The sequence below is a fragment of the Archocentrus centrarchus genome, chromosome 20 (assembly GCF_007364275.1).
Source record: "Archocentrus centrarchus isolate MPI-CPG fArcCen1 chromosome 20, fArcCen1, whole genome shotgun sequence".
NCBI classification, from domain to species: Eukaryota; Metazoa; Chordata; class Actinopteri; order Cichliformes; family Cichlidae; genus Archocentrus; species Archocentrus centrarchus.
Window position 1 is genome coordinate 11,613,161 of NC_044365.1, and position 18,173 is coordinate 11,631,333.

At 43.9% G+C, this 18,173-nt stretch overlaps 1 pseudogene; it reads left to right on the forward strand.

Annotated features, from left to right (window-relative positions):
* The window catches only part of LOC115799911 (MAGUK p55 subfamily member 7-like), a 114,654-nt pseudogene that overhangs the window by 67,402 nt on the left and 29,079 nt on the right, over positions 1-18,173 (forward strand).

Here is an 18,173-nt window from a genome sequence, read left to right on the forward strand (position 1 = left end):
GGTCATATATACATGTTTTCTATCAAAATAGAACCAGTAGAAAGTGAATGTTTGTTCTCAATCCTGAACTAAAGTCTACTTACTGGTATTTTCTAGTTCTAACCAGCAGCATGTCTCAGCAGTTATTACTTCTTTGCATCTGCTTTCCTCATGCTTTTGTGAGGTTTCTATAACAGTTGTGTTTACTCCCATTGTCAAAAAAGCATGTCAGGATTAATGCTGTTGATCTTGGCCCAGTACACAAAAGATATTTTAAATCTCAAGATTTCTGTTTTGCTGGTTGAATAAGTGTCAAATAAATGTTTCAAAAAATCACAGCTGAGCTGTCATCAGCTAAATAGAAAGAACAAAAGGTTCAGATTTTCTTCAGAAGTTTCATTCGTTTATGTTATGTCAGCTGAGTGTACCTGATGACACCATGATTTTTTTTTGTCAAATTATCTTATTATTTTAACTATAGATAGTTAAAACAGTGGTAACCTTAGAGTAATAACTGTGTGATTAGTGTGTAATTACTGTGAGTCAATGTGTAGTGGTCAAGCTCAGCATTTTTCACAAATATAACAAAATTTAATAGAATTATGAGCTATTTCAGTTTCCTGAGAAATGACTGAACTGAACCTGCACAAAATGTTAATGGGTGTGGTGACTCAGCCTTAAAATGTTTTTCTAATATTTTCTCTGTTGTGGTGCTTGGCCGGGCGCAGCCCGAAGAGGTTACATGGGCCCGACCTCCTGCAGGCCCACCACCCGCAGGAGGTGTCGTAGGGGTCGGGTGCAGTGTGTGTCGGGCGGTGGCCGAGGGCGGAGGCCCTGGCGGACCGATCCCCGGCTATCGAAACTGGCTGTTGGGACATGGAATGTCACCTCTCTGGTGGGGAAGGAGCCTGAGCTAGTGCGTGAGGTTGAGAGATACCAGCTAGACATAGTTGGGCTCACCTCAACGCATGGCCTGGGCTCTGGAACCAGTCTCCTGGAGAAGGGCTGGACTCTGTTCCAGTCTGGAGTTGCCCTCGGTGAGAGGCGGCGAGCTGGGGTGGGTATTCTTGTATCCCCCCGGCTTGCTGCCTGTACGTCGGAGTTTTCACCGGTGGACGAGAGGGTAGTTTCCCTGCGCCTTCGGGCTGGGGAACGGGTCCTGACTGTTGTTTGCGCTTATGCGCCGAATGACAGTTCAGCGTACCCACCCTTTTTGGAGTTGCTGGGTGGGGTGCTGGAGAGTGCTCCATCTGGTGACTCCATAGTCTTGCTGGGAGACTTCAACGCTCACGTGGGCAATGACAGTGAGACCTGGAGGGGCGTGATTGGGAGGAACGGCCTGCCCGATCTGAACCCGAATGGTGTTTTGTTATTGGACTTCTGTGCAAACCACAGTTTGTCCATAACAAACACCGTGTTCGAACACAAGGATGTCCATAAGTGCACATGGCACCAGGACACCCTAGGTCGCAGGTCGATGATCGATTTTGTAATCGTATCATCAGATCTGCGGCCGTATGTTCTGGACACTCGGGTGAAGAGAGGAGCTGAGCTGTCAACTGATCACCACCTGGTGGTGAGTTGGATCAGGTGGCGGGGGAAGATGCTGGACAGACCTGGCACACCTAAACGTATTGTGAGGGTGCGCTGGGAACGCCTGGCAGAAGCCCCAGTCCGGGAGATCTTCAACTCCCACCTCCGGCAGAACTTCGACAGCATTCCGAGGGAGGCTGAGGACATTGAGTCCGAATGGACCATGTTCCGCACCTCCATTGTTGAGGCTGCTGCTCAGAGCTGTGGCTGCAAGGTGGTTGGTGCCTGTCGTGGTGGTAACCCCCGAACCAGATGGTGGTCACCGGAGGTGAAGGGAGCCATCAAGCTGAAGAAAGAGTCCTATCGGGCTTGGTTAGCCTGTGGGACTCCGGAGGCAGCTGACAGGTATCGACAGGCCAAGCGGAATGCAGCTCGGGTAGTGGCCAAAGCAAAAACTCGGGTGTGGGAGGAGTTCGGTGAGGCTATGGAAAAAGACTTTCGGACGGCATCGAAGCGATTCTGGCAAACCGTCAGGCGACTCAGGAGGGGAAAGCAGTGCTTCACTCACACTGTTTATAGTGCGGGGGGGGTGCTGCTGACTTCAACTGAGGCTATAGTCGGACGGTGGAAGGAATACTTCGAGGACCTTCTGAATCCCACTGACACGCCTTCTGTAGTGGAAGCAGAGTCTGGGGATGACGGGGATGACTTGACCATCACTGGGGGTGAGGTCACTGAGGTAGTTAAACAACTCCTTGGTGGCAGAGCCCCTGGGGTGGACGAGATTTGCCCTGAGTTCCTGAAAGCTCTGGATGTTGTAGGGCTGTCTTGGTTGACATGCCTCTGCAACATCGTGTGGAGATCTGGGGCAGTGCCATTGGATTGGCAGAGTGGGGTGGTGGTCCCCATCTTTAAGAAGGGAGACCGGAGGGTGTGCTCCAACTTTCGGGGGATCACACTCCTCAGCCTCCCCGGTAAGGTCTATGCCAGGGTGCTGGAAAGGAGGGTGCGTCCGTTAGTCGAACCTCGGATTCAGGAGGAACAATGCGGTTTTCGTCCTGGTCGTGGAACGCTGGACCAGCTCTTTATCCTCTCAAGGATATTCGAGCGTGCGTGGGAGTTTGCCCAACCAGTCTACATGTGCTTTGTGGACTTGGAGAAGGCATTCGACCGTGTTCCTCGGGGTGTTCTTTGGGAGGTTCTGCGGGAGTATGGGGTGTCTGGCCCATTGTTGCGGGCCATTCAGTCCTTGTACAACCACAGTGAGAGCTTGGTCCGTATAGCCGGTAATAAGTCGGATTTGTTTCCTGTGGGTGTTGGACTCCGTCAGGGCTGCCCTTTGTCACCGATTCTGTTCATAATTTTTATGGACAGAATTTCTAGGCGTAGCCAGGTGGCGGAAGGCTTCTTCCTTGGTGGCCTCAGAGTCTCATCTCTGCTTTTTGCAGATGATGCGGTTCTGTTGGCTTCATCAGGGGGGGGCCTCCAGCTCGCAGTGGAACGGTTCGCAGCCGAGTGTGAAGCGGCTGGCATGAGAATCAGCACCTCTAAGTCTGAGGCCATGGTCCTCAGCCGGAAAAGGGTGGAGTGCCATCTCCGGCTCAGGAACGAGTTCTTGCCTCAAGTGGAGGAGTTTAAGTATCTCGGGGTCTTGTTCACGAGTGATGGGCGAAGGGAACGGGAGATCGACAGGCGGATTGGGGCTGCTTCTGCAGTGATGCGGACGCTGCACCGGTCCGTCGTGGTGAAGAGGGAGCTTAGCGTAAAAGCGAAGCTCTCGATTTACCGGTCGATCTACGTTCCTACCCTCACCTATGGTCACGAGCTTTGGGTAGTGACCGAAAGAATAAGATCGCGAATACAAGCGGCAGAAATGAGTTTCCTTCGAAGGGTGGCTGGCCTCTCCCTTAGAGATAAGGTAAGGAGTGCGGCCATCCGGGAGGGGCTCAGAGTAGAGCCGCTGCTCCTCCACATCGAAAGGAGCCAGTTGAGGTGGCTCGGGCATCTGATTAGGATGCCTCCTGGCCGCCTCCTGGGTGAGGTGTTCCGGGCATGTCCCACCGGGAAGAGGCCCCGTGGTAGACCCAGGACACGCTGGAGAGATTATGTATCTCGGCTGGCCTGGGAACGCCTTGGGGTCCCTCCGGATGAGCTGGAGGAGGTGGCTGGGGAGAGGGAAGCTTGGGCTTCTCTGCTTAGGCTTCTGCCCCCGCGACCCGGCCCCGGATAAGCGGAAGAAAATGGATGGATGGATGGATGGATGGATGGATTTTCTCTGTTGTCTTTTGCTCTGCTTTTCTAAGATGATGTGGCAATAGACTTTGATAGGATTCTTCTTATATTCTTACCTCATCCCTCAGCTCATATTTTTTTTTCCTAATCTATAATTTCCTCTAGCTTTAACTAATTTTCATTCCTTGCTCCTCTTGCACTCAAAGCTGAAGACACCAAAGGTATTACTTTTTTTTTTTTTTAACATTTCCCATTGAGTAGGACTTTACTAATCAACCCATCTTTGATTGGTTCCCCTTCATAATATTTGTGTGTAATGAGAGTTTTGCCTATCAGGTCATCTCTCCAGCCCTCCTGTCTCCATTTGACCAATCAAAACTATGTGCCATTAAAGAGTAACGTCAGATTTCATGGTCACTTTACTCTCTTAAATTTTAATTGGCTTTAGCATTTTACAAAGCCTCATCTTTCCTCAACTCATTTTCATAAGTGTGGACATCATTTTGGAGACTCGTCCTGTCACAAGTAATTTTTGCTGGATTCAGTCACAGCACAAAATGATTCACTGTCTTCAGAAAATCACTGCCAAAGCCACTGCCAGCGATGTAGTGGACTGTAAGGCTAAATTGGGCTTATGCCAGTTAACAGGGATCATCAACATTTTTGAGTATCCTTAGACTTTTTTGTGGACGTGCCCTTTACCTTTCTTGTATTTAGTGGGGTAGCTCTCATTTCTTATCACTCTCTTTAACATGATCTTGTGGTTCTCTTTTGGCTTCTTTTTTTCCCCTTCTCATCACCAGAGGATGCTGATTATAGTAGCAGATTCCACATAGGTGAGACATTGTCTTCTCTTTTCTTCTTGTCTTCTCTTCCATCCAGATGTGGCCATTTCATTATTACATTAAAGGTGAAGACAGTGGCCAGGTGTTTGAGTTATATTTCCTCTCCATGAATCCTTCAAATATCATCTTTTAAGCAATATTATATAAAACTTGTTACATGGGACACAGCAATTGTTCCACAAAGAAATAGGTCTTTGACCTGTTCTTCTAACTCAGAGTGTTTTGTGGTACAACTCATTTTACTTGGACTCCCATATAAAAACACAAAGAGTAGTTCAGTACGTTCTGACTATACTGTGTTATTTCTGCTCTCTTGCTGACAGCATGAGTTCACTGGCAGATCATGTCATGGATTTGCAGTATGTAGTAGTTATCCTGTTCTGCCTCTGCTGTGGGTCTCAAGACTTCTTTGAGAGGTTCTGGATGGAGTTGGGTTAAAAGGAAGGCTTGTTTGCCTCGCTGTATTCTGGAGGTCCGGCCGAAGGTCGGTCTTGTTGATGTGGTTCCAGTCAAACTTAATGACAATTACCATGGCCCACTTTGGTTCTGCAACCCGTTCCAGAGAGCTGCTTTCAATTCTCTGTCTTATACAGAAAATGTTTCCCATCATGTTTTTATTACCAGTCATTTAATTTTTTTTTTTGACAAATCATAAGGTATCGTCCCTCTGGAGGACCACAGGCCATCTTAGCTGGCTCATACACAAATGTGTCTATCCATTTCTCTCTCCATTTGTCTTTATTTCTTTCTTTTTATATCAGATTTTGTCTATATTCAGATGATGAGGTCAAGAGGTGAACTGGCCTGAGAACTCTCCTTGCACACTACACCAGTTAGACTCCAGATTTCACAGGCTATCCAGAGCACACGCAAGTTTATAAATACTAAGTTTGAGCCATGTCTGCCAAGCTCAATCAGGGTCACTCCCAAGGCCAAACTCTGCCAAACATTATTCTGCCCCGTCCCCCCCCCGTCCCCTTCAGGCATGCCCTCTCTGTCACCCTGCCTCCTCCATGAGGTCAGTGACCTAAGCCTCTCCTCTTCCTCCTCAGTAACTGCACTGTAGTGGGTTAGCAGCATTTCTTGACTCCAGCAGCCCAGAACGAGGTTTAAATGAAATGAGAGAACCTCGGGAGAAGCAGAAGAAAAAATAGTGAGTTATAATAACATCTTCTCTGTGAGAGTACTTGCTGCATGGCTTTTCAGCCTGTTGGATGTGGTTGTATGATTTAAAGTTGGCCTGTCCCTAAAAGTTTGAAATCTTAGAACTTACAGATGCTTTTGCAATGCTACCGAAGTTGCATGGGGAAATAAAGGAAGAGTGGGAGGGGGCCGGCAGTTGTTGTCCTTAGTTTTTGGTTTGTTTTCCCTCCATGCCTCTCTCAGTGATGCAATGTCTGTAAGGTCCACTGCCAGAGTGATTCTTGAACAGTACTCAGGGGTGAGCAGATTCCTGATTTCACAGCCAGCAGACTCGAGAATGAAACATCTCTAGCTTTTCTAGTAAGCTACTGCTAGACTACTAAGCAGACTATTATTTCCACTGAAGATTTTAATTTAAAGTTTTGACACTCATACATGTGCTATGTAATATAAATGAGTTGGTGATATTTCTCTTTGCAGAGTTGTGATGTGTCTTAAAAATCCCTCAAGTGAGACATTGAACATCCAGAGAGAAAGACAGAAGGAAGAATGGATGGCAGGGAGAAGGCTCTAAAACAGTTCAGGCTGAACAAACTGGGGCTGGGATATCCATCAGCGCCTCACAATCAAATTATGAAAGCTACGGAAAAAATTGAGAAGTGTTATAAACTGAAACATTTTCAAAATGAGATGAGTTCATCAGGGTGCAGGTTCAATTGTTGTGGACGGGTAGGAGCCAGTACTTTGGAATTAGTGAGTTTTTCCACCAGTCTGTGTCCAAATGCAGAGCAGTCTCACTTCATAAGAATTAAATGATAGGCAATTTAATGAATGGCCAACATTTGGATACAATCAGAGCAGGTATATGCACTGGGCAAACAGCCGTGCTTTTATCTTTCTTAACAGTCCAACCATTCCACTTGTCCAAAGAGTTGGAAAAGAGACATGGGATTTTGTTTTCCTGAGGCTTTGTTGTATGGCATCTTTTCCGTTTGAATATTAGACTGATGAGACAAACAGGAAAGCAGGCATTAAATCTCAGTACTTTTGGAACTCAGAGGTCCCTTTTGGCTTGTTGATAGCGACTTCAAGGTCTCCAGTATGAGGAGAAGTACATGTGTGTGTGTGTGTGTGTGTGTGTGTGTGTGTGTGTGTGTGTGTGTGTGTGTGTGTGTGCGTGTGTGTGTGTGTGTGTGTGTGTGTGTGTGTTTTTGTTTTTTGCCAACACATCAAGCATCGTTTGGGATAAGATAGAAGGCAAAAACAAATAGCGTTCAACACAAATGGTCCTCTTTCAGCCGAAGGTCTTGAGCATTATTCCACCACATAAGCCTGTAACACTTGGGCTGGGTACCACTTTCCAAATGCTTAGTGCGAGGGCTATGGAAACCTCCCAGAATGTGTTCTCCCCAGATAACACTGCTAATGAGTTCAGCACCGTGGATTAATACATATTTCAACCATCATGCCAACATACTTCTCCCTTTGCATTTTGCTTTCTTCAGTGGAAATGTTAAAACGCAGCGTATATAAATTTACTGAAAGCTGGACGTGCAGGTACCATACTATACCATAGGCTGCTCCTGAAAACAGTTATGCGCTTAATGCAGTAAAATATGGAGATCAGCCACAGACTCCTCTTTATTACAGAACCACGATGCCTTTTGTTCCAGCTGTGTGGAAGGAGCACTTGAAGAACACACACACATCTGTCTGGATTTTCCTTCTTTTTTACTTGCTGTGTTCTCCGTGAAACCTTTTTGAACCATTTCAAGACATTTTGAACAAGCTTAATGATCAGCCTCATGTGGCAACCCACATTAGGCAAAACTATTTTAACAATTGAGATTCATGTAAAATCTGCAGAAAACTGGCTGTGCTTAGTCTTGATGGTCTGGCATGCTTCCCTGTGTTATGCAAGCAAAGCAAACTGATAAGTCAAGCTGAGCAGTTCTTCTGTGTGCCCCAGGGTGTTGAATGTTTGTCATCATGAGCAGTATCACTCCTCTTCCTTCTAATCACTGTTGGAATAATAATGGCTGACAGTGTGGAAAGCATCTGCCCCTGTCTAGTTGCCTACCATGCGACTCCCGAATCCCCTCAAACCCAGCCAATAATGGGGGCGCATAATAATGCAGAGCTGGTAATGCTTCCCACATTTGGTGCCCACGAACTGGACTGAGTGTTACAGCGCTAAACCGCAGCACGCGGCATAGAGCCGAGAGCATAAAACACACTTAATCCCCAGCTGCCATGCCTGGTTAATTCTGTAGATATCGTCTCTGTTAGTCTTGAAGAGAGGGCCCCTGCCGGCATAGCCAAGATGGCACTGAAGCTGTCAGCACCATTTCCTATAGTTAGGCCATGGGCCCTAAGGGACCTCACAACAGGTGGTTTCACGATGAGCCTTTTCCTCTCTGCTTCACCACTTTGCACAAAACCAAGTTTGATTGGAGGGAAAATGGCAGTCATTTTTTATTCTTCTCAGTGTTGTCATCTTGCTGATCGCCTACGCGTGACGTCTGGAAGACCTGATACATGGTTGCATTATTCTCAGGGTTCTCCTGTTTCAGACACCCATTGGCAGATGGATACCTTGACTCTTTTTCAGTCATCTGTTATTTTTTTCATGAAAATTTCTCGTACTGTATAGTACTGTTTTGTTTGGTTGTTTCTGTTGTAGCCATTTCTTTTACAGTTACGGGGTTGTAATCATTCACAGGATGTTGTTGTCCGAGTGGGCAGTTTGTAATCAGTTTGCTGAGGTGTCCGGGTGCTTTCTTTACATGCACGCTGAATTTCCTACGTGGCTGTAAGACATTATCAAATGGGCTTGAGAGACTTTAGGTGACTTCCAAGCAACTGTGTTTGTGTGTGTGTATGTTTGTAAATGTGTGTGCATGTGCGTCATGTTTACACTGTGTTAAAGGTGCTCATCTTTTTTCCTTCACTTTTTTATGTTTCTGTTTTACTGAAAGGGCTTTTAATCAAAATGCTTGTGTGCATGTATGTGTGTGTTTGTACAAGTTTTCAGTTGCAGTTGTGGCAGTTCACCCAGTCATGGCCTGGTGCACACCATTAGGAGGTGTGTGTGTGTGTGTGTGTGTGTGTGTGGAACTTAAGCAAAGAAACTTGTTATTTTGGAGAAAAGCACACAAGGACATTGCCACTTCTAAGCTCTCATTCCTTCAAATTTCAAAACAGAACAACAAATTTGATTTGACCTGTCAAACCATTAAAAGACGTATCGGAACTCATAAAAATCATGCATTCCTTTTCTGTTAGTAACTTGATGACGCTTGGATCCTTCTGTGAGGCTTTCCATGACAAATGAGCAGGCTTCCTTCATGTAACCAAAACCTGACTTGCTCCAGAATTTTCAATCACACTCACGCCCATACTCTCTGTATAATACGGTTGCCATTGGTAAAGATGATGTGATTGTTGTTGTTGTGCATTAAAATTAATGAGTGTGTCAGTGAGTTCTAGACGGAGATTTTAATTTGCATCTGAGGATGTTTTTTCACATTTTTTAAAAAACTTTGGCTCTTTAATATCCTTTCCTTAATATGGTCATTTGAATGAAGGAGCTCCACCCTCTTTTTGTTTGTGAGGAGTAGCCAGTCAGAAGAATTCTGGCCTGAAGGGAGGGCGCTAAAACATCTTGTTAGCCAAGAATTAAATTTAGCAAGTTTTTAGGTAATTTGAGCTGAGAGATGGTTAAACTTTGTGCACCTGCTTACCCTTAGAAAAGTAGCAGACACTGGCCTTGGTCTGAGCCAAGGGGATGTCAGTTTTACAGACAGAATTAATGACTTTCATAGTATTACTTAAAGCCTAATTAGCCAGTAGTGTGTTTATATAATGTTAAATGATTGGCCAGTGTGAGCTTTTGCGTTTAAACTTCCAGAACTTTCTGCTTGCTTTCAATAGGATATCACTAACACTAAACTCTCACTGTTTATTGTAATGATGTCAACCTTGTGGATATCGGTTTCAGTTTGATGTCTTTACAGGAGAAATGCAGATGAGCTTTGTATGTTTTCCACTGTGTGGCAGAGGGTAATATTCCCTGGGTGGGGGAGAGGGGGATTGATGGTGCTGAATGACTAGATTAACCACAGGAGAAATGGCACAGACAACATAAGCCACAACTTGCCCGCAGTGGAACAAAGTCTGACCGAAATGTTCAGTGTAACACTGTATGTACACTCCTTAATATACATACACACTTATGCAAAAACACTGTTATTCTGCTTTGATGACTTACAGCGTGTTTCATTTGTAACTCAGCATAGGTCTTCAGCTCCATCCCTTATTAAGGAGCTGTTTGGAAAAGAACAAACTGAGAGAAGAATGCAGACTCTTTGTATTTGCTGCTTGTCTGCACAGCCCTGCAGTGGTTTGAAAATGTTGTGGAAAGCATTAAGGAGGCAGGTTTCAGGGGTTGCCTCAACTCCCAATTCCTCTTTCAGTCCATAATTTTCATGCTGGCTTAATTTTGCTCCAGTGTATTGCATCATATCTTATAGTTCAATAAATACTGATTAAAAACTGAAATAATGGAAGAGAAGGGCGGTAACAGTGGCAACAAGCAGCACTAAGACATTGACATCCTATCTTCAGGAGGTTTCTTCTTTAGGTCCAAATGATATCTTATGATAAATATGAAACCACAGCCCTCAAATTAGGGGTAAATGTCTCCTTTTGATACTGTCGTAGATCATCAGATCAAGGCGTGCACATGCTTGGATCAGTGTGTTAAGAAATCTTTGTGACAGAAGTTAGAGGACACGGTGCGCCATCAACAAATCAGAAATGACAACTGCTGTAAAGCAGCCTGCACACATGGAGCAACTGTTCCTTTGCAGCCAACCAAAGAGCTCTAAATGACAGATAAATAGGCCTGGTACACATACAGAAATGCAGTTTGAATAAATTGCACATCAAAAACTTGATTTTATGTGAGCAGTCATTAACCAGCTCACAGTAAATTCACATTCTGTTGCAGTGAATTTTTTTGCCAGCTGCACCGAAATCTGGCTTTAGAAGGCAGAAGATCCCACAAATCTAAGGATGACTCCTGCCTGTCTTGATTGACAGCAGTAATGTTTTGTACAAAGTAACTGTAAAAAAGCAAGAAAATCTCACCAAGAGATATGTCCATGCACATAAGAAGAAAATTAAAATCCACCATATGTCACCAGGGGAAAATGTGAGTAAAGTGTTTGAGTGTGCTATCCAGGGAGACTGTTTGGCCGAGGGTTTCGCTGTACTTTTTTCACCTACAGCAAAGATAGCTGTCATAAAATTGAGCTGCACAGTACAGTATGAGGTCTTGGACATTGAACTGTGTGGAGGTGTTTGCCAAGACCCTGAAAGAACCATAAATTGAACTGCAGAGTATGTGTATGTGTACATACAGTTGCATTAGATTTTACACACCCTCATAGACACACAACTGACAGAGACTTTCTTTTTTCATATTGATTAATCTGTTTCTTTCTGTCTCTTCTGTTGGTTCATGCTGACCTGCAGCTGGGTTCAGGAGAAGCTTTCGTCTCAGCAGGAGAGACAGAAAGACGAACAAGTCCATGTGCGAGTCTAAGAAGAGTGAAATGTACGACATGGCTGATGTGCCCACGTATGAGGAGGTCGTCCCGTACCGCAGGCAGAATGGAAGCAAATACAGGCTGGTGGTCCTAGTCGGTGAGTAGAGAAAAGTTGATCAAAAAATGCAACTGTTCTCAAACTCTGATGTCACTGCTTACCTCACACACTGTTACTGTTAAACTTGGCACCATGGAGGCCATAGATTTTAATGAAACTCCTCACCTCCCAGCTCAGTGTGGCATAAACATCACAGAAACGACCGTGACTCAGTGTTGTTGCTCCAGAAGCCCAGGTGGCCTGGCCTTGACCTCCTGTGACCCTCAAATCAGAAATGGGGACTCACCCACAGTCATTTCTAAAATTTAGACTTTTAGCACCGAGTGGAATCAACCAAGCAGACCTCATATTAATCACTAACATTTAGTGCTTTCATTTAGTTTCATTTTTTTGAGCTGATGGAAACGTTAACACTTGCCTGGAGGACCGGGTGTTGCAAAGCCCTCCAAATAGCTTTATAACATGTCAAGGTCTTGAAATGAATTTAGCAGTTTCTCATTTTGTATTTGTGGTTGCGAGACAAGTGTTGCCAGTGAATAGTGGAACAATATCCTAAGCCAGGTGCAACAGTAAAAACTGCAGTCTTCCTCAGGACCAACCTGTGCAACTGGGGAGTTCTAGGTTTTTCCACATTTTCCCTTTTTTAAGTCTACTTGTAACAAAAAATGACAGGAATGTCCCAGGCACAGATGGAACAAAACATTCTCTAAATTTTCAGTGTGATTGCCATGATATTTCCATTCATCAAGGTAAGCGATGCACTCAAGGAATGAGAACTCTAACATATGTTTAGGTCTTCAGCTTTTCATTTTAAGCACTGTATTCCAACAGCAATTTTTTTATTTTTTTTTTTTACAGGTTCGTGAGGTTAATATAGAAATGAAAACCTCTGGCAACAAGGTCAAGTCTTTTCTTTTCTACACACGCTCTTTCCAGAGTTGTGTTTCCAGCCTGATTGACCAGGCCTTGGTTCACTTAAAGGCGCCACACAGAGCATGGACTTTATCAGGTATGTTGCTAATTAGTCATTTTCCTGCCAGCATGTCATAGCCTTACACAGAGGATGCTGAACCTCTCCCACCTGTCACGCTAATGTAAATATTTTCAATTAACCTCCACAATTTGGAGGACATCCTTTGGACAGTTTCACACATTATGAAATAGAGGGCTAAGGCAAGATCTGTTTTATGTTTCTCAGCCTGTCTCTCTACTTCTTCCTCTCCCCAGGGTCGCTTGAGTTTTCTTATTACAAAACCTTTCTCCCCAGAGCTTTTCTCTCTAACTGCTTTTGCCTCTTTCTGTTTAGTGGTAAGACTGTACTCGTCAACATAAGTTCAACATGTGTTTTCAACACTTGAAAAAATTTCCACCAATAGTATCTGCTCCCTGTGTTATCTAATGAAGCAAATTGTATGGTTTAAACATAAAGTGCCTAGTGCAGTTTTTTTTTTCCTTTCTCTGATTTGGAACCAGCAAAGGTTTTTTTTTTTTTTTTTTCTCAGCTCAGGCCCCACACAGGTCTAGAGACTGGTCTGTGACCCAATCTCTATTCTATTCTATTTATATAGTGCCAATTCAGTCATCTCATGGTGGTTTGTAAGGTAAGGTAAACACCCTACAATAACCCCCCCTTCCCCTTTCAACAGGAAGAAACCTCAAGTCGAATTAGGCTCAGGAAGGGACAGCCATCTGTTGGGGATGAGTGGAGGGAGACAAAACAAAATACACACTGGGGAAGACAGCTAGAGATTATTAATAATGATTAAATGCAAAGTGTGTGAAAAGAAGTGAATGAAGGAGAAATGCTCAGTGCATCATGGGACGCCCCCAGCAGCCCAGGCCTATTGCAGCGTAACTAACTGAGGGTTCAGGGTTCGGATCCAGGCCTAGCTATAAGCTTTATCAAAAAGGAAAGTTTTAAGCCTAATCTTAAAAGTAGAGAGGTTGTCCAAACTGGGAGATGGTTCTCTCATGGTCACTGGGTCTTGGACAGAAGGTTTTAAAGTTTGATTTTGAGAACTGATTTGTGTTCAAACTCTTTATTTAGTGATTTGAATTTGGTATTATTTCTCAGTGTAATGTTTGGATGTTTAAGTCTGTGTCTCAGTGTTTGTTTGTTGAATTTTATTTCCTCTATCTTGTTATTCCTGATTTGTTCCTGTACTCTGTCACCATGTTGTTAGACCATCAGCTCTTTGTCACCTATCCTTCAACCCAGTTCTTCATTGTGGTCATCACTTTCAACTCCCTGCAGGAGGAAGCATTGTCACCAACAACAGAACCTGCAGCACCAGTGATGCTGTGAGTACTGCACAGCACCAGCCTGATGATGCTGCATGCCCTCTACTGTCCCAGCTCTCCAAAGCTATGATCCCAATGCAGCCCCAACATTCTGACTCTGCGCGCCCTGTGCAGCCCCAGCTCGAACCAGCTGCTCTGCCTGTGTGCACTATGAAACCGGGACCTATGGAACATACCTTGGAGTGAGTAAAACTGTTTTAGTCTCTGGTGCTACTCATTCAGAGACTGTTGTTTCTGCCCCTCACACTGAGACTGCTCATTGTGTCATTGTGCTAGCTCAGCCTGAGACACTTTTGGCGAGCCAGCCAAATATAAAATTCTGTGTTGTCTTTCTGACATGGCAGAAATAACTTCTTTGTTTTCTGTTTATAAGTCTGAAAACTGTGAGACTGTTTGTGTAGCTCAATTAGCTTTTTTAAAGACTGTTGGTGATGCTGAGCTGGCCCATCCAGAGACTGTTTCTTTTCCATGGCCAAGTTATTTTGAGACTCTGTGTATGTAACACAGCTGACCTCCCCAGAGACTAGTTTTTATGCCCCTGTTCTGGCCTCCACCTGGGCTTTCCTTTGAGAGTGTTCACCCTATACCTGTCCCAGTTTCTAGTGTGAGTGGCTAGGGCCCAGCCTGTCTCTGCATCCGATCCTGTTCCAAGGGTGAAACCGACTAGACCACAATCTCAGCCCCAGTCATTGGAGGAGTCTGCCATGCCTACTGAGCAGCCCCAGTTTTCAGAGGAGACTGCGTGCCCTGCTAAGCAGCCCCTTCTGTCAACCCTGAGCTTCCTACATTGTATGATTCTTCAGAGCTTCCTACATTTCACAAGTTTTCAGAGCTTCCTAAGTCCTTCAAGCCTTCAGAGCTTCTTATGCTGCTCCAGCCATCAGAGCCCAAGTTCAGAGCCTGCATCTTCCATGCTGCCAAAGCATGAGAGTCCAGAGCCTGAGTCATCCACGTAGCCAGAGCTGGAGCCAGTAGTCTCTGATCCTGTGGTCTCTGCACCACCTCAACTTGAGTCTTCAGTCCCCAGTCCAGTCACTGGAGGGTCCTCACCACTGTTGTCAGCCCCCAGCCAAACTACCAGAGGTGTCCTGTTGCCTCTATTGATGCCGGCTTCCTGAGTGTCTTCTCCTTCGTCAGCTTTTGAAGGTCATCTTCCCCAGTGCCAGCCCCCTGCTAAACCACCAGAGTGTCTCCACTGCTGGCCTCCCAGTCAGCCCCTAAAGTACTTTGCCTCTGACCTACTAGTCAGCCCCCAGAGCTGCTCCTGTTCTGCTGCTAGCCTCCTCCGTCCTCTTTTGCTCCTGCCTGGCAGCTCATTATTTAATATTTTTTGTGTACACCTTGTCTACTAATTTCTAATCATGTCCATCCTTGTCAGAAGGATTTAGATACTTTTTTCATTGTTCAGGTGGCTGATTCAGAGGTCGGATGATTCAGAGATGGGCTCATGTTGTCTGCTCAGGAAGTGGTTTAGGAGAGCACGGGATTCAGCCCAAATGATCTTTCTTCGGGTATATAGTGCATGGCTCACCTGCAGGATTTGTCAGTGCCAACTAGGAACACCTGGGCCCTGTGTTCCCAGACTATAAATCTGAGGCAGGCACTTCCTTCTGTGTGCTGTGCACCGGCCTTTTTGCCAACATGCCCTGTGTCATATTTGTTTTCCTTTAGTTTTTGTTATTTGCTGCCCTTGCAACACTTAAAAACATCTTCACACATATGCAAACCCTACACAACTGAGCCTACTGATTTTCACACCTCATTTGTCTCTATGTTAGTTGTTCAAGTTTGTTTAATAAACAATTTTAAATTAGCAAATGTGTGTCCACCCACCTTACGAGCCAGGTTGTAATAACATTACAACATTCAATGATTTAACAGTTATATGAAGTCTAAATTAGTGAGTATAGATATCCGTTCATTTGCCTTTTTTAGTTTTAAGTCTTATTGGCACTTTTCTTTTGTGTAAAATAGTTTATAGGGAAATAAAGCATTAGCTGTCTAAACAAAGTTGTTGCTCATATGTTAGTCAGATAGAGTAATTCAAACTCTATGAGCTAGCGAGCTTGTAATACACTGACATGGTGTAAACTCAGAGCAGATAAAAACATTGCGTGATCTGTTCTGTATACTTTGCTAAAAAAAAAAGACTTTTCTCATGTTTAAATTAGAAGTATTTTTCTTATTGCAGCTCATTTACAGCCTTTAACATGTGGGAGAATTGAAGCGAACCAGTGTTTTTAAGGGAAAAGGGGTTAAGAAAAGGTCAGTGTAATACTTCTGTAAAAGTACAGTCTGCATTATTGTAGGAATTGCAGACAGTACACAGCCCTCGACGCCTGACTTGGCTTCAGCTCTGCACTTTTTCCGCTCTCCAACACAGCACCTTCTCCCCATATTATTTTTATATCAAACATCCCTCTTCTCTTAAAGCTTGTCAGGAATGCCTGAAGGCATTTCTTCATTACTGTGAATGCAAAGGTACACAGTGCCTACTAATGAATGACCTGCTGGCCACCTCTGCTACTTGAGTCTAAGATTTGTCTCAAAGACAAATCAAGATGCTTATCTGAGCTTTTGTACATTTCAAATGAGACAGCCAATGAAAATATATTTTTAAATACTGCATGGATAGTTTAACCAAACCACTGATGGTTTTGAAAGAAATCTGATTATTTAACCTGACAAAATGTTGTGTTGATTTCCACGTTTCCCTGTAACTTGACACACTGAACTTACAGTAAGATTTTGATGAATTGAAAGTTTTTAGTTTGGGGTTTTAGCTTCAACATATGTCAAATGCACTGGTGTTTATGGGGTATCCAAATATGTAAAATTGGAACTCTATATTAAGACTTTCCCCTGTTATATATCTGTATTGTAAATGATGTGTGGTTTGTAAATTGCACCAAAGTCATCCCTTAAATGTAGAAGTAGTAAAGCCAGTGTTGTAATATCGCTCACCATTCAGTAAGGCAGGCTGGGAGCTCTGAGGCAGGGTCGAGGCCCTGGGGCCCAGAGCTGGGCCTCATTGGGCCTGTCCTCTGTCTTTCTGCACAAACTTCAGAGACGTGCTCCCCATTTGGCCTGTAAATGATGTCTTGCTAATTTAGAAGATCTTCATTTGGCCTGGAAAAAAAGAGTTTGTTGCTCTATAAAAAAAAGCCCACTGTAAAGATAGGGCATCTTACTAGGACAGAGCTCTTCACTTACTGATTGAAGAAAATAAGAACAACCTCAGGTTTCTTTTCAGCTCTGTAGCCAGGCTGCCAAAGAGTCAGACTTCTGTTGAGCTGAATATACCTTTAGCCTTAACTAGTAATGACTTCATGAACACATAAAATTTCATCTGCAGAGGAATTTATTTTAGAGTTTCAGTCAGGTTTCAGAATTCATCACAGTACAGAAACAGCATTAGTGAAGGTTACTAATGATTTTCTTATGGCCCCTGGCAGTGGATTCATCTCTGTGCTTGTCCTGTTGGACCTCAGTGCAGCATTCAATACTGTTGACCATAACATTTTATTACAGAGATTGGAGTATGCACTAGGTATTAAGGGTACTGCACTGCAGTGGTTTGAATCATATTTATCTAATAGACTCCAATTTGTTTATGTAAATGGGGAGTCTTCTTCAGACACTAAGGTTAATTATGGAGTTCCACAGGGTTCTGTGTTAGGACAAATTCTATTTATTGTACGTTATACATGCTTCCCTTAGTCAGAATTATTAGAAGTTATAACATACATTGTCAGTGTTATGCAAATGACACCCATGATACCATTTATCTATCCATGAAGCCAGATGACACAAATCAGTTAGTTAAACTGCAGGAATGTCTTAAAGACATAAAGACTTGGATGACCTCTAATTTCCTGCTTCTAAATTCAGAAAAAACTGAAGTTATTGTACTCAGCTCCACAAATCTTAGAAAGATGGTGTCTAACCACATATTTATTCTGGATGGCATGACTTTGACCTCCAGTAACAGTGTGAAAATTTTGGAATCTGTTTTGACCAAGATATGTCCTTAAGAGCACATATTAAAAAAAATATGTGGGACTGCTTTCTTGCATTTGCGCAATATCTCTAAAATTAGAAACCTCTTATCTCAGTGTGATGCTGAAAAACTAGTTCATGTGTTTATTAGTTCTAGGGTGGACTATTATACTTCATTATTATCAGGTTGTCCTAAAAGCTCCCTGAAAAGCCTTCACTTAATCCAAAATGCTGTAGTGAGTGTGCTGACAGGCACTAGAAAGACACCCTCTCTACATTTAAGGTTATGCTTAAAACTTGAGCTATCTTATAGTTAGGACTGGAGGTCTCTGTCTCTGTCCTTTGCTTCCCATGATGCACTGAGTGTTTCTTCTTTACTCACCTCTTATAACTTATACACCACGCAGTATTTAATCATTAGTTAATGATGACTGCCGCTCCCTGAGCCTGGTTCTGCTGGAGGTTTCTTCC